Genomic DNA, 18,243 nt, shown 5'->3' on the forward strand with positions numbered 1-18,243 from the left:
ACATTATTGACAATTTAGCAATATTATTCAGAACTACAATAATTTTAAGCTCGTTTTCTATCTTCCAAGGATCAGACTATTTCCAATTCTTCCTTTAAAATTTCAACCTAAACTCTAAGTGCTTACCAGCTAACCCTAACACCTCCACCTTCAAAGGATCCTAAAGTCCTCTTTCATCCAACTAGATCAGGAGTTGGCAAATTAGATTTTCTTCTACCTAGAGTAGAAGGCAAATTGGTGGCATGCTGCTTTTTTTTGTAAAGAAATTATACTGGGAAACAGTCATGCCCATCCATTAACATATTGTCTATGGCTACCTTCTCACTATAATAGCATCAGATTTTAAAAAGCATGACAGAGACCTTCAGGGCCACAAAGCCTAGGTATTTATTATTTAATCCTTTACAGAAAAAGTTGGATGATATTGGAACTGGCAGTTGACCCTAACAGAAAACCAGAAAATGTAACTGATTATAGTTTCTCTTGGTGTCCTGTATCTCTAAAACCTTGACTGACACATTCTCCACTGCCTTATAAGCATTCTAAAATTTTTAAACAAAGAATGCTCCCCCACTCCACTATATGCAGTCTTTCTAGTGGGAAAGTCCTCCAAAACACTTAGTCCGACATTACCCCAAGTAGAAACTGCGTCTAGAATTTAAGAGAAGCAGAGGCATGGCTTTATTAGTCAGACATTTAATGTAGTTTACTACAAGAAAAGCATGATACTAATATACGTTGTTAATATAAAGGATGGCAAACCCCTTTTTTGATGACTTGAAATACATTTTTAAATTATGTAGTGATAATATATTATGTACCCTTTAATCCTCTCGGAATAAGTAGGATGTGGTGGTCATACTGATTGGGCCAAGAAGGCTATATCTGTCCTTTGTGATGTCCACAGAGACCTTCTAGATGCCTGTCTACAAATTACAGAACATTCACAAACGTTCAGTAGTAAAGATGAATATCAACAGGTTTGTGAACATGACTTTTATTTTAAATACACTGTCAGAAACTAGGCTCTACCACTTCTTAGCACTGTGCTCAAATTTTCTGAGTCTATTTATCTTCCTCCTTTGTAAAATGAGTTTAATAATACTTTGCAGAATTGACTTGAGAATTAAATGCAATGGCATATACAGCATGCCTACCAAAGGGTCAATCCTTATCTTCTTATTTTGTTTAGAGCAAGATGCAAGATAATGGACCACCTCCCTGCCCTATATTAGAACTCCTGGGAGATAAAGTTGATGGCTACAACTAACCCAGGCCAATTAATTCAGAATCTTTCAGGGTTAAGCCAAGGTATCTCTAAATAAGTGATTCCTCTGTATATTCAGGGTTAAGAACCACTGAACAAGTAGAGAAAATTCAAGTTAGATCTGGGTTTAAATCTAAAAAGTTTAGAGTTTTGCCACCATTGTGTGTAATCTGAGTCCAACTGTATTTTATCATTTTTATTTTCTCTCTCAATATCCAAATTTATAAAGCATGAATAACATCACTTTGCAAAACCACTGAGAAATTAGTAAATGATATACGTGTCTTGACACACATTAGTTTCTTGATATACGGAAACTTTTACTAATTTTTCTTATTACTCTCCTCTTTCCTGACTTTAGGTTTCCATTACTCAGTGTCTGCCTTAATTATTCTCTTGAGTGCTGGATTTTCCTAGATCTTTGCTGTTTATTTATCATACTTCTCTACATTTAATTTTTCTGAAGGTTTTCCTAATCATCAAAATTAAAGTAACCATGTGTACATAATGATGCTGGATTCAGTTATTCTTCACATTTTTCATATTATTTACCCCTCCATGAAATTAACTTTTATTTGTGTTATGTGCTTATTCTATCTCTCCCTCTGCAATATGAGCTTTACCATTATAGTTTTTCATTTTATTCCCAGTGCTTAGAACAAATGTAGCTTAAATGTAGCTTAGAAGGCATTCAATAATTACACGTAGAATGACTGCATTAAGTTCTCACCTAAAACTACAACTAAGAGACAGGATTAAGATGGCGGAATAGAAGGACTGGAGCTCAACTTCTCTCCTAAAAACAACAAAATTCACAACTAAAAGCTGAGCAATCCCCACCCAAATGGACTGGAAACCTTAAAAAAGATACCCTACTCCAGAAGAAAAAGAGGAGGCCACATCAAGAGGTAGGAGGGGTGATTTCACAATATAAACAACCCCATACCTCCTGGGTGGGAAGCTCCACAGACTGAAAACTAACTGGTTCACAGAGACTCACCTACAGGAGTGAGGGTTCTAAGCCCCACATCAAACCCTCACGTGTGGGGATCTGGCACTGGAAGAAAGAGCCCCTGGAGCATCTGGCATTGAAGGCCAGTGGGGCTTGTGTGCAGGAGCTCCACAGGACTGGGGGAAACGGAAACCCCATTCTTAAAAGGCGCACAAGGACTTTCATGTGCACTGGGTCCCAGGGCAGAGCAAGGTCTCCATAGGAATCTGGGTCAAACCTGACTGCAGTTCTTGGAGGACATCCTGGGAAAACTGGGGTGAATGTGGCTTGTTGTGAGGGAGGGACATTGAAGGCAAAGCTCTTGGGAATATTCAGCAGCAGTGCCTTTCTCTGGAGGTGGTCATTTTGGGAAAATCTGGCCCCACCGGTCAGTCAAGGCTGAGAAGCCCCAGGGCAAACAACAATCCAGGTGGGATCACAGCCCCACCCCTCAGTAAACAGGCTCCCTAAAGTCCCCTCAGGCACACAGCTGCCTCTAATCCCATCCAGAGATTAAGCCCCACCCACCAGAGGGATTAGAATCGGCTCCACCCACCAGTGGGCAGGCATCAGCCCCTCACATCAGGAAGCCTACAGCAAGCCCCCATACACACTTCAGCCACAGGGGGGGCAGACACCAGAAGTACAAGAGGCTACAACTCTATTATCTATAAAAAGGTCACCACACCAAAAACCTATAAAAATGAAAAGACAGAACTGTAACTCAGATGAGAGAGGAAAAAAAACAAGAAAAACAGCTAAGTGATAAGGAGATTCTTAGTCTCCAGGAAAAAGACTTTAGATTGTTGATGCTGAAGATGATGCAAGACATTGGAAATAAACTGGAGGCAAAGATGGATAACTTACAGGAAACACTGACCAAAGAGATACAAGATATAAAACTTAAACGAGATGCAAAATACAATAACTGAAATAAAAAATTCCCTAGAAGCAGCTAACAGCAGAATACAGGAGGCAGAAGAACGAATAAGCGAGGTGGAGGACAGATTAGTGGGAATTATGGATGCAGAACAGAAAAGAGAAAAAAGATTGAAAACAAATGAAGAGAGTCTCAGGGAACTCTGGGACAATGTTAAACGCACCAACATCCGTATTACAGGGGTGCCAGAAGGAGAAGAGAGACAGAAGGGGACAGAAAAAATATTCCAAGAGGTAAGAGCCGAAAACTTCCCTAACATGGAAAAGGAACCACTCACTCAAATCCAGGAAGCACAACGAGTACCACATAAAATAAACCCAAGGAGGAATACACTAAGACACATCTTAATCAAACTGACCAAAATTAAAGACAAAGAGAAAATCCTGAAAGCAGCTAGGGAAAAGAAACAAGTAACATACAAGGGAACCCCAATAAGGTTATTGGCAGATTTTTCAGCAGAAACTCTGCAGGCCAGAAGGGAGTGGCATCATATACTTAACCTGATGAAAGGAAAAAACCTCCAACCAAGATTACTCTACCCAGCAAGGCTCTCATTCCAATTTGAAGGAGAAATCAAAACCTTCACAGATAAGCAAAAGCTGAGAGAATTCAGCAACACTAAACCAGCCTTACAACAAATACTAAAGGAACTTCTCTAGGCAGAAAAGAAAAGACAGCAACAGGAAGCAAAAATCCCACAAATGACAAGGCTCACCAGTAAAGGTATATATACAGTAAAGATATGAAATCATCCATGCACAATTATACCACCAAAATCAGAAATCATGAGAAGAGGTGGGTACAAATGCAGGACACTGGAGATGAACTTACAATTAAGAGAACAACAACTTAAAACAATCTCTTATACATATAGACTCTTATATCAAAACTTCAGAATAACTGCCAACCAAAAATCTACAACTGATACACAAACAAGGAATCTCTGGAGAAGAAACATATCTCATAGTAAATAAGTGCATAATCCACCATGAAGGGGGTCATTTGACATCATTCTTGGAATGCTGAAGTCTTCTTAGATCTGATTCTGATTTCCTCTCCATCAAAGAATTTATGATAATTATAATTAAATAATGCAACTGTACAGTTACATAATACAGTTCTACAATTGTATTATTAATAACCATTTTTCTCCATGGTACAATGTAAGATCTATAATGTCTTGTTTATCACATCCCCTAGAATGGTGTAATGCCTATATTGAAGAATCAGTAGGATGTAACAAATTGTGAGGACATATTTATATAGTTACACTGTTTTTTAACCAATTTATGCATTTTATATTTTACTTATTTTCAGAGGGTATATTATTTTTGTTATTCTTACCAGTTAAGTTATTCTTTTTATTATGCTATATAAAATATTTAATGGTATATAAGGTTTTCTTTTTTTATAAATTTTAGTTGAATGATATACACAATTTTAATATAATACTAATTTTTAAAGAAAAATTGAAATGTAATAGATAATACTAAATAGTAAGTATGAAAGCTATACAAAATGGGATAAAGTATAGAATAAATTTCCTATTTGTCTCAGCATATTTTCCATTCCACTTCTCCAGAGGGAGTCACTTAATCTGTTTCTTAAGATCCATGATATAATAATCTGTGTGAATGTAATTGTGTTTAAATGTATGTATTTTATTCTGTAAAAAATAAAAATAAAATTTCAGAATAAAAAATACTACAACTAAGAACACAATGTTTGCTAACTCTATACAAAATTAATCTTTATTTTTTAAAATTTATTTTTATTTTTATTTCTTTTGTCTTTTTAGGGCCACACCCATGGTATATGGAGGTTCCCAGGCTAGGCGTAGAATCAGAGCTACAGCTGCCAGCCTACGCCACAACCACAGCAACAGAGGCTGAATCTGCAGCCTACACCACAGCTCAAGGCAATGCCAGATCCTTAACCAACTGAGGGATGCCAGGGATCGAACCTGCGTCCTCACGGATGCTAGTCAGATTCATTTCCACTGAGCCATGATGAGAACTCCCAAAATTTATCTTTATCTTATCCCAATTAACTCTGCATGCCATATCTGTGAGTTTGTCTAACATTTCTTTCAGAATATATGCCCCTTAAGCTCATGGTCAATTTATTTTGCATGTTGATCCACTCAGCACCTAGCAAAGAATGTGATAATAAATAAATCAATATGCCCTTATCAAAATCAAAAATAGCTGACAATAGCAGAAAAACATTAAACATATGAAATATATTAAAAAACTGCATTTGTGCCAGGATTAAAATACAGAGAAGCAATAGGCTACAACAGATAAGATCTTATGCTATTGAGGCAGAGAAAGAAAAGTCTAGCTAGACCACTGCAACAAAAGCTCCAGTGCAGCCAAAATAAGGGGAAAAAAAAAAAAAAAAGATTATGTTAAAGGTCCTAAAAGACATACATAGTTTTTAGAACATATTTTATAAAGTTGAAATATTCTTTCAGCCCATTCTACCAGCCACAGAAAAATTCCAGTTTCTAAAATGACTAACCTATGTTTGTATCAGTAAATTAAGGAAACCTCATTAGAATGAAACATAAAGCCAACATTTAAAGGTTTTTTTGTTTTGTTTTGTTTTGTTTTTTAAACACACTGGGAACATTTGGATCTTGTGCAAGAGAGAGGTTGCCCACTGGCACAGTGAATAGGTCTTATGGTTTCAACCTCCATAAAAATTAAGGGAAAAGCACTTTTTAAGCACCTTGGTGCAGTTATCACATGGAATCAGTGGGAGGTTGAGCCATTGCACTTTAAGAATAAAGAGAAACAGAGAACAGGATGTGATGTTTGGGCTCTTTCCATTCGTACAATTCTAAAGGTTAAAATGTAGTGCTAAATAAAATTCTCAGACTCATAAGGAAGCATGTACCTGTTGGTTCCCCTTGCAAGGTTTTCTTGCAAAGGAATGCTTATCAGAGGATGCTTTAACTCCCTTATTCTTTGATCATCCCTACTACCTGGAAACTATTTCTGGATTTTCTGACAGAGCCAAAGAGTTGTTTTCTTTCACCGATTAAATAAATGAAATGCTGCAAGAACTTCTGTTTTCCTTCTATTTCCCTTTGGGAATTTGTTCCTCTTAAATGAAAACAGCAAATGGCTACATGATTTAAACTGTAACTTTGTACGAAGACATAATTTCCAAATCCTCAAGACTCAAAAAAAATCCTATAATGAAAGAAATCATGAAAAGCAAGTAATGTAGTGAGACTTTATTGTGCATTTCCACCAAATCAACAAATAAATTTTAAGCCTATTCCTGCTATTTTTCTTTTACTTTCTCTTGTAGTTGGCAGCTAGAATGTTTAAGTCAAACAATAACTGGATTATGAATGTCTGCCAATTTCCTTCTTTCTTTGTTAGCAAACACAATTTTTAGAATCCTAGCTGAGTCAACTAATTCCTACACTGAATGGGAAAATTAACCCATGCAGAAGAAACTGACAAAAGCCATGCTTAGTAGTGCTGGATGATTTATGAATTACTTTATAATTTTAAGAGTGAGAGGTCATTAAAAATAGCGAACTTTAAAACTGTTTATACAATATTTTGTACTTATTATTTATGAATTAATGAATAACTATTGTTGAGTTTGCATATCTTACTATTTACATTCACCAATAATCTGTACTCTCAACAAACAATAATTTGCAGACAGAATACAGTAACTTGATATTCTTCCTTTTCTTGTATGTGTACACAATATACTGACCACAAAAAAACTCAGTTAATAAATAATACCTTGATCATCTGATGCTTTCTGAATCAGTGTAAGCTCAAGTTTTTCTCTAATGCTGGCATAAAGGGCAATGAACTGTGAGATAACTTTATAATTAGGTTCGTCTTGCTTTGTCTAACTAAACCTTTGAGGCAGCACAAGAAAGATTTATCTTGAACAGAATAATTTTCTATAGAAAAAAATAAGCAATTTTCATTACAATTATCTACAACCAATGCATATTTTATATGCGTTCTTATAATCTGATTCTATTAATCAAGGTCTCTATATAAGAAATATGAGAAAGAGAAGAAACTCTCATAGACAAAAAAACACTAACCTACTTTTCAGAATTATAGTTCCTCACATGTGGTCCCAGCAGATTTTATGAAGGTTACTCAGACTGGATAATGATTTTTTTTTAAGGAGAATGAAAAGAGCTTAAAGGTGATACTACTGGGATTTGAGGTAAAAGAATTAAATTAAACTGACATAGTAGTGGGCATCTTGCTGTGGGCCTGACAATAATGACGGAATCTGATTTTTTTTTTTCTTCTGCGATTCCAAATTATTGTATGTAATGACGGGTTGCAGAGAGAAATGGGATGAGTATAAATGCTATGGAGAAGACAATAAGCAAAACTCAATGTTTACGTTGTGAAAAAAACACTGCAGGCACCATGGGGGAAATACAAAGATGAGTAGTCAATGATATTAAAGAGTTCTTTACCCTCAGAGTTTCTATTTACTGAAACTCTGGCATCAGGAAAACATGCATGCATTTACATTTAATGCTGTCCTAAAACTGGGGTGGTAACCATATACGTCCCTTAATAAGTCACAGAGTTCAGTAGAAGTAGGGTCAAACGCTTTCTAAATATCTGGACAATCAAACCAATTGACAAGTATCAACATGGAAATAAATGTTCTTCATCACTCCTAGAAGAGAGAACACGAAATTTTCTTAAGTTTTCAGCCATATATAATTTCAATAAATATAGGCAGGAGGGCCTTATGCTATGTTTTTGTAATGACTATAAATCTTAAACGGATTTTGCAGAATAAGTTGCATGAAGCTCCACAATTTCCCACAGTAATACCATGATAAACACCTTTTGAGGATCTAAAACAATATTTAAGATGAATTCACAAAAATATTTTGAATTCCAAAAGGAAGCCCAGACCCATGAATGATATGAGATTGCTATGATTTTTAAAGGTCCAACAAAAGAACAAATTTATAGTTAATTAAATCAGACTAATAGCGCATTCTGGGAAAAAAACTCTCTGAGGAATGTAAGAGTATTTTTAAAGTATATATAGTTTAAGTGGAGTAGGCTGATAATACCCATTAAATAAGAACTGGAATATTTGAAAAAATGAAAATTATTTTAATAAAAATATAGCCATTAATGAAAAAACAGAAAGTCTTAAAATTGTGCACAACTAATATTAGAATTGGTAAACTAGGTGGCAGAATTGAAGAAATGTTTCAAAATGCATCAAAAGAGTTAGAGGGATAGAAAATATAAACTAGATGCAAAATTTAAGAAATAAGGAACTTCATAATAAAGCCTGAATTATTGGCATTCTTAAAATTGAATAGAGAACAGGAGAGGTTAAATGCCAGAAAATTATTTGGAATTAGAGAAAGATACTAATCCTCATAGTTGGAAATTGGATGTGTACTGAGAAGGATTTTAAGCATGTTAAGCATGTATACATTGAATAATGATTTACAAAAGAATAAACCCTGGAAATAAGAGGATACGGACAAAACCAGAAAAGCAATTAGAGTGAAAGTGAGGTTAGCTTCAATGGAATGGCAAAAAGAGTGATTCAGATTTCTTATTTGAGCAATACAGACTTGAGTAATATCTTCCAAATATAAAATACAAAAGTTGAATCTAGATTCCTAAAACAAGTTATATTTTCCATCAGAAGTGAGAGTGAAATAAAAGCACATTAGATATACATTACCAAGAATTTTCACTGCTCAAAGACCCACTATTATTAATGCACACACTCCGAAAAAAATGCTACATGGACTAAGACTGGAAAAGAAAGGTACAATTACCCAAAGTGAGCACAGAAATTCATCAACTAGTGATGTAAATCTAATAAATAATTATAAAATAAGCATTTATCTTAAAATATAATAAAATAACATAATAAATTTAAAACCATGGACACTGAGGAGGTGTAAGCAGGATATTAAGGTTGTCTGTTTGAATATCTAAATATCTACAATGAATATGTTTGTGAATAATGAAATGATAATCATTAAAAGAGTAAAAGTAAAATGTGTAAATTTCACATAGGTGGTGAAATACAGACATTTAAAAACTAGATAAATCTATGAAAAATCAGAGAAAAATAAGCAAAGAAAATACATAGTAAATACGAACCAAAATGTTAGAATAAATCTAAATTTATTAGTAAAGAAGGTTCATATAGACTGAACTTTGCAATTTAAAACCAGAGGCAATTGTGGTTTCTGTGTTTATTCAATATTTTGTGATCAATGCTCACCTGGCTGTTATTACTTTTTCTGGCCACGCCCATGGCATGTGGAAGTTCCCAGGCCAGGGATTGACTCCTCACTGAAGTTGTGACCTGCACTACAGCTATGGCAATGTTGGATCCTTGACCTGCTACCCAGGGGAACTTCTATCAGGTTGTTATTTTTATAGCCACTTCCTAACCTCTGCTTGGCAGGGAAACCCAGACACTGTAAACCACTGCTAACAGACCATCTTGGCCTCTCTTTCTTGTTAGGTAATGTCTATGCCAAATCTGCAGTCTCCTTCTGGAATTGCTTCTACTTCTTATAGAAAGTTACAGCTATTTTTATAAAAGGCAAAATTCTGACTTTGAATAGAAATGGTCACTATAGGAAATGTTTTACAAGAAAAGGGCTAAAAATGTATTTTAGAGAAATTTGAGTGAACAAAAGGAGACAAAGATGTTAGATATTAGTCAGCTTCTTTAATTAGTATGTAGAGAGGCTCAGAAAATTCCAAATCCAAAATCAGATCCCTCAAAGGCTGTATCCTTTTGAAAAGTGTGGTCCCTGCATCAGTCTCTCTTTCTAACCAGACATGCAACATTCATTTTAGCTTCTTTTTATTCCTTCTGTTCTTTTCTCCTCTCTTTTTAGGAAATGTCTATGTCAAATCTGCAGTCTCCTTCTGGAATTGCTTCTACTTCCTTAGCTACATTTTGTTTAGGTTTTCTCAGGAAAGGAACAATCAAATTGTAAAATTGCTACACCATAAGGTAGAAGATATATTTGTAGAAGCTACATTTAAATTCGAGATCTAAAGTCAAGTTATGAATTGTAATTAAGGATTTTCTTAAAGCTTAGGAACACAGACATAAATTTTCTGTAAAATTTAAATTTTTGTTATATATTCATTGTTCCAGATTATTAGGCACATTGACTTATTCACAGAGTATTAGGTATTAACCCTTCAAGTGGAGAAAAGCAATTAAAATCAGCAAGATAGGAAAGAGAAGATTTAAGCAACCCAGGTTTGCAAAAATTTCTAATTGTCTTAATTATGACAAATACAAAATAGGCTATATAAGGACATTACAGAAACATAAATATGGGAAATTCATACATAATTAATGTCTATCAATTACAGAAAAAATAAACATGCCCTAAAGAATGATTTGAATACCTCCAGCTGCCTTTAGTTCATGTATTTCCTCTCATATATATATATATATATATACACACACACACACATATATTATTATAATATGTATACGTATGCATGTATATAAATAATAATACCATGTTTATTTTCCAGTGACAATGTAAAAAGTGGTATTTTAATATATTGGCTATAGAGTTCCCATTGTAGCTCAGCAGGTTAAGAACCCAACATAGTATCTGTGACAATGCAAGTTCAATTCCTGGCCTTGATCAGTGGGTTAACGATCTGGTGTTGCCACAGGCTGTGGTGTAGGACACAGATGCAGACCGGATCCCATGTTGCTGTGGCTGTGGCATAGGCCGGCACCTATAGCTCTGATTTGACACCTAGCCTAGGAACTTCTATATGCTGCAGGTGCAGCCCTAAATAAATAAATAAATAAATAAATAAATTGGCTATGACGTAGTAGTTAAAGGGAAATACTTAAAAACTATGGATACAAACATGGTTGGGTCTAAAATCATAATGTTGAGTGAAAAAAGTATTAGAGAATGATACAAAGACAATGATTCCATTTACATAAATTTCATTTTATTTATTTATTTTTTCTTTTTACGGCCACATTTGTGGCATATGGAAGTTCCCGGGCTAGGAGTCAAATTGAAGCTGCATCTAAGGCCTAAGCCAAGACCACAGCAACAGCAGTATGGGCGGCATCTGCAACCTATGCTGCAGCTTGTGGCAACACCAGATCCGTAACACACTGAGCAAGATCAGGAATTGAACCCTCATCCTCACAGACCCCATGTTGGGTTCTCAACCTGCTGAGCCACAACAGGAACTCCCATTTACACACATTTTAAAGCACAGAGCAAAAATAATATATTGCACACAGTTGCACCCGTGGTGTGAAAAAGTCAAAAAATAAAACAGCAAACACCCATCACATACTCAAGAAAATGGCTGTCTTAGAGATAAAGGCATAGGTTTGTGCTGGTTGTCAAGAGACTTTGATTTTATAAGCAACATTTACTTTATTTTGTTTAAAAACTTGAGAGAAATAAGACCAATGTATGATTGCTGTTTCACTGGTCAAGATGGCTCTATTGTGGTTAATTGCTGCCCTCCCCACAACACATAACACTAACAGATAAAGAGGAAAATAGAAAGTTTTAATGAGGACTTCAGAAAAGATAAACATCTCTGCAGGACATAAAGATAAAAACAAAAATGGTGAGCAGGCTGAAGTGGTGGACCCGCTGGGCGTTTGATTCAAAGCAGTATAATAAAGGAGTTTAAAATGTTTCTCTTAAGATGGGAGATAGATTTGGGTTTAATGTGGAAAGGCAGAGACCATGGATATACTTCTTCAATTTATGAAAAGATACTGAAAAAAAATACTTGGGCTGAATTTCTATGGAAACTATGTATGTGGACTTAAAGAAACACAACACAGGCAGAATATGAACACCATGAAATGTGCCAAGATATTCAATATCATTGTCAATGCACAAAAAGGGCAGAAATCAGTAGTCATACACTTGCAGTCAAACAGAGCTGTGTTTTGTACTCAATGTGACATGGGGGACTACAAATCGTGGGAACCATGGTGTGTCTCAGGAAAAGTGAGTAGGAGGTGCTTGTTATATGACTAAGGAAGCTCTAATGAATGGGATGAGGGTACAAAGAAAATGGGAGTCTGCTTTGGAGTGGGTGCTGTCAGTGTCATAAATGATTTGTGTATAGGAGGTCAGAGGAATGAAACTGAGCCAAGTTTTCTTAGAAGAAGCAGCAGCAGCCACTCAAGTTAGCTGGAAGCGAGGGATGCGTGGTCACTTGTATGGTCCTGTTGTGTATTTGTTTTCATGACTCTTGATTACAGAGTGGCCTTGTTTTTGCCTTATTCTATCATAATCACAGATAACTACATCTGATGTTGATATTCTGTGAAAATGTTTATTTTCAGCAAGTGAACATGACAACCTAGCTGATAGAAACTAGACCAGACGCCAGATGTCAGCTGTCAAGACTGCACTTTTTCTTTCTCATCGACAGTATTCACATGATAAGACCTGTTTCCATATGGGCGCTACGGAAGTTTTAGTGGATGTAACTGCCAAGTAAAATATTAGAGGGGGTGCACAAGGAATGTAGGGACAAATACATGTAACTGTTAACTGACGTAAAACGTATGGGCAAAATCAAAGTCCAAAATCTATGAAGAAATGCTATGTGGAAAACAAATTAATAAGAATTTTTAAGATGTACTCTATTTTATGGGAAGATTCTGAATGACAACTTTCAAATAACTAGGTGTAGGCTATTTGATGAGAGAAAGAAGTCATAATTTCCTTGGAAAACTGAAAAATTAGTAATGGTTGTCAATTCTGACTATAGCAATTTTAAGTGATTTTTTTTAAATTATTTTTTTATGTACTTCTGTCTCCTGTACTTTTAAAATTTCTCAAGCCAAGTTCCTGAAAAAATACCGGAAAATCGAATACCTATCATGGACTTAGCATCTTTGAAGCAGTTCTTGTCATTCTGAGTTATAAAGATATGGAAAGTCTGACTTCACCCTCAAGAGCCTGTGGGTGGAGATGAGATGACACAGTGTATATACAATATACAATGAAGGGAAAGAAAAGTACGGCAGAGGATTTAACTAAGTAATAGAGGCTAAAATTCATCAAACTTGTACAGAAGCAAAAAAAAAAAAATTTATCACTTTAGGTAATGAAAAGTGAATCCCCCCTCCTTGGTCAAAGTCAAAAGAAATCTATGTAGGTCTAATTTGAAGGAAAAAAAGAGTCTGCATGTGCATTTCTAGATTATTACTAGAGACAATATTCAACTAAATCACAGTGAGTTACTCAGTCTACAATATGTACCCTAATATTGAGTAGAGCTGAATTTTTCAACTATTCTATAAAATAAACAGAAGGAAAAGATACATTTGATTATCCAAAGTAACAAGATTTTGCATCGTAAATTTTCTTTGTTTTTACACTTCACATTCTTCTGTTTTTCCTGCTGCGTCTTAATACCATTAGTTATATATATCAAATATGTTCTTTCAGTTTATTCATTTTCTTTTCTCTTTTTTGCTTTTAGGGCCACATCCATGGCATATGGATGTTCCCAGACTTAGGGGTCAAATCGGAGCTACAGCTGGCCTACACCCCAGCCACAGCAACACAGGATCCAAGGTGCTTCTGCGTCCTGCACCGCAGCTCAGGGCGACGCCAGATCCTGGACCCATTGAACAAGGCCAAGGATCAAATCCACCTCGTGGATACTAGTCAGATTCGTTTCAACTGCCCCACAACGGGAACTCCAGTATATCCATTTTCTATTGCAAAACTGCAGTGGCTGCACAACCCAAAGGCACCTTTTGGGACACCCTTTCAGGTTTCCCTCGGCTTCAGGGAACTGCCTTATTCAAGGAAATGTCCCTCTCCCTGGCCACAGCCAGTTCCCTGTATTGGAGTACAAGGAAGTAAAAGTCCTGGGCCTTTCGCTTCAATGAAGGACATCTTTGAAGGTCCCTCTGGCTCCAGAGTTGCCCTGAGGATGGGCTGACACTCTGTGACCACTGTATCTCAGCTTAGCTTTTTTCTCTGCCCCATCTGGCTTCTCTTGACTCTTTACCTTAGTTCCAGAGATGTTCACTTGAAAACTTCTTGTATGCTAAATTTCTCCTTCAGGGAATCCTTTTTAAAAAAAAAAAAAAAAAAAAGTCTGTAATCTGTAAATGGAAATGGGAATTTAGTACATATTTGAATGCAAATTTGTACTTTTATCTCAATGATTTTACACTATTAATGTTTGATAGTTACCGAATAAAAATGTTTAAACTTCTTTATAGCTAAAGTATAAGTATTAGTCTAAGAATGAATTAAATTTTTTCTATTTTATGTTATTTAATTAAATTTTGTTCAAATTCAAATAAAGCTAGATATTTCTTCACTTATGCACTGAAATGCTTGATTATAGGAAATGTAAACTGGCTTCTGTAGAAAAGATACTGAAAAGGAGTAAATTATACAATCATATTATTTCATCATGGAATCTTTAAATAATACAAAAAATCAAGCTGTAAATAACAAGCTCATCAAGTTTTCATAGCAAAAAGGCAAATAAAAATACCCTTACTCTATCATTTTATTATCATGAAAATGACCATCTTGTTATTAAGGAAAAAAATCTTAGTACGTATGTTTGTGGACCTTTAAAATATATGAGACAAAAATTCAGGTTCTAATTCTTTGGTTCCACGTAGCATGTTTATCTATGAATTTAACAGCTTTATTGATATTTAATGTATATACCTTACAATTCACCCATCTAAAATGCACATCCAGTATTTTTAGTATATACAATGCTATGGGCAATCATTTCTACAGTCAATAGCAGAACATTTTTTCACCCCCAGAAGAAACCCTTATCATTTTAGCTATCACTTCTCTATCATTTGTCCCTTCCCTCCAGTACTAATTTAATCTCTAAACATTAATCTACTTTCTGTGTCTGTAAGGTTTTCCTACTCTGGACATTTTATATAAACTGAATAACCTAACATATAATAGGTGGTCTTTTGTGACAGGCTTCTTTCACTTAACATGTTTTCAAGGTTCTTCCACGGTATACACATATTAGGGAGTTCCCATTGTGGCTCAGTGGAAACACATCTGACCTAGTGTCCCTGAGGATGCAGGTTCAATCCCTGGCCTTACTCAGTGGGTTAAGGATCTGGCATTGCAGTGAGCTGTAGGTCACAGATGCGGCTCGGATCTGGTGGTGTTGTGGCCGTGGCATAGGCTGACGGCTACAGCTCGAATTAGACCCCTAGCCTGGGAACCTCCATATACGGCTCTAAAAAGACAAAAAACAAAACAGACATTAGTAATTCATTCTTTTCGTAATAAGAAAAAATACATGTGTATATGCATAATATATATGTGTGTATATATAGGCATACATTATTTTATACTATTGCTTCTTAAATCAGTAGAGAAAGGAGAAAAATAATACACCTTCCCCATGTCTATTATAATCACATAATTAGCTTTATTAGTGCCCTTCCTTTGATCCTAATGATGGAAGGATAAATAGTTTTTTACCTTAAGGAATTTCCATGAAGTTGAGAAAAGGTTTTATAAATGTATAGATATTAGGGAGTTCTCACTGTGGCGCAGTGGAACCAAATCCAACTAGTAACCATGAGGATGTGGGTTCAATCTCTGGCCTTGCTCAGTGGGTCTGGGATCTGGCATTGCCATGAGCTGTGTTGTAGATCACAGATGCAGCTTGGATCCCGTGTGGCTGTGGCTGTGTCTGTGGTGTAGGCCAGCAGCTGTAGCTCTGATTAGATCCCTAGCCTGGGAACCTCCATATACTGTGGGTGCAGCCCTAAAATGCAAAAAAAAAAAAAAAATATATATATATATATATATATTATAATAGAGGTGGCTGATCACAGCAGGAACACAGGGAAGGGAGTGATCTTTTTAATCAAGGATTTTATAAAGACCTCAAAATGTAGGTGACATGAAATGAGCTCTATGAGTGCAGGAAGTATTCCTTCTAGGTACATCTGAAATGATTTGTGAAAAGACACGTCATATTTGTTGAAGAGTCTGAAACGGCGTTATGGCTGCTTCTTGATTAGGAGAAGGACAAGGATTAGCAATATACTCTACATCCCTCAAATCAGATTTATAATAGAGAGCTACACAATGGAGTTGTATGTGGTTCATTTACATAATCCGTCAATGAAGTATTTTCCTTTCTGCTTACTTTCAGCCCCACAAATGATAAAAGAATGCATTTGGAGCTTGTATAAATATTGGAATATTATTATAGTTGAATGAACCTTTCAAAGTCCTCTATATCTTTATTGTCTTCTTCAATGAAAAAAATAATAGAAGCAAATTAAATATTCACTCTCCTATTTTTTTAAAATTCTTGTTTCATTGTCATCTGGAAAGTGTAGAAAACATAAAATGAGTTTTAATGTGTTATGCTTTTCTTAATGCTTGATTGAGGAAACATACTATTCTCAAAACTCAAGATTGAATATTTCTCAAATTATAACAATTGAAGATTTTAAAATAGTTTTAAAAAGATATAAGAAGGAAACATAGAAATGTACTGAATTTAGATACGATACACTATTTCGCTGGGCTGACCAAGGCTTCTTCAGTGACAAGCTATTTGTTCCAGGGCTCAATATAATTTCCAGGGAGTTAGTAGAATTTAATGAAATTCGAATTGTCCACCCAAAAAAGTCATATTGAACATTACTGAGAATAAGTTAAATGAGTCACTTTGCCCCCCAAATATCTGTTTTTTTAAATAATTTTCAAAACAGTAGATTAATCATTTCAATTTATTATTTAATTTTTAGATATAAGAAATAAATTCAAAGCTACGAAAATTCACAATGAAAATACCTGTGAAAAATAAATGCAGAATTCTGTTCATTGATCAGCTAAAGAGTGGAATTCCATACGTAATGATTTCTCCCTTAATTAATTACTCCAAGAAATTATATCTTTTCTTTCTTAGAAGAAGAAAAGAGAGAATAGGTACATTCGCCTATCTTTTTTGTGCATGCTATATGTTATATGTTATACGATGCTCACCAATAGTGCCAAAAGTAACTATACTATCAGATGAATAGTTGTATGATACATCTTATAGGATGTGAGATTAAAAGAATACCCTCAAAGAATGAGAAAAGTGATCAGATAAAAGAAATAAAATAACTATTTTATTTTTTTATTATTTTTGTTTTGGCTGTGCCTGCAGCATACAGCATACAGCATTCCTGTGCCAGGGATCAAACTGGAGCCACAGCAGTGACAATGAGCCACAGCAATGACAAGCCTGAATTCTTTTTTTTTTATTTTCCCACTGTACAGCAAGGGGGTCAGGTTATCCTTACATGTATACATTACAATTACATTTTTTCCCCCACCCTTTGTTCTGTTGCAACATGAATATCTAGACATAGTTCTCAATGCTGTTCAGCAGGATCTCCTTGTAAATCTATTCTAAGTTGTGTCTGAACAAGCCTGAATTCTTAACCACTAGGCCACCAGGGAATGTCCATAAACTATTTCTTTAAAAACAATTTTAAGTGTTGCTTTGATTGATAGTGATTTGCCATCAAATATGTTTCTATTTAAAATTATCTTATTATTTATATTGTTAATGCTATAATTAAGTTTATTTTTCAATTTATATGTCACAATATGACATTAAAAAGCTAAAAAGATATAAAAATGAAATCATAAATTAATGTTATAATTCAATAAATAAATTGAATTCTCAGATTCCAAATTCCCAGGTCCACTAACTCCTATGTTAATCCATGGTATGTTGAGAGGATAGAATGTAGACAAGCTATCGATATTACACAGTATGATTTATCACAAATTGTAGGTAGGTAGGTAGAAACGGAGATAACAGAACTAAGGAAAAAAAAAAGCTCAACCGTACTTTAATTATTCCTAAATGCCCATCTTGGTTTCCAAATACATATCTTGATTTCCAGAAATTTGTTCCTTCTACATATCTGTGGCATTCTCTCAGGTGACTGATCAAATAATAATGATAAAAAAAA

The 18,243-nt window shown here is 35.0% G+C and overlaps 1 protein-coding gene across 3 annotated transcripts in view; it reads right to left on the bottom strand.

The window, feature by feature from the left end:
• LOC146398664 (uncharacterized) overlaps window positions 1-18,243 on the bottom strand; it is a 304,287-nt gene that overhangs the window by 93,570 nt on the left and 192,474 nt on the right. For 2 of the 3 annotated variants that reach the window (XR_014820085.1, XR_014820089.1), the window contains one exon: window positions 14,265-14,326. The gene's annotated coding sequence lies outside the window, so the exon portion shown is untranslated. Of the gene's footprint in view, window positions 1-14,264; window positions 14,362-18,243 lie in introns of those variants that run through there. The other variant, XR_014820084.1, reaches the window with a different exon arrangement.

The sequence above is a fragment of the Sus scrofa genome, chromosome 11 (assembly GCF_054392235.1).
Source record: "Sus scrofa isolate SSC_HxYL_T2T_F1_AM1 chromosome 11, Sscrofa_HxYL_maternal_Yorkshire_Landrace_v2.0, whole genome shotgun sequence".
Lineage (NCBI taxonomy): Eukaryota > Metazoa > Chordata > Mammalia > Artiodactyla > Suidae > Sus > Sus scrofa.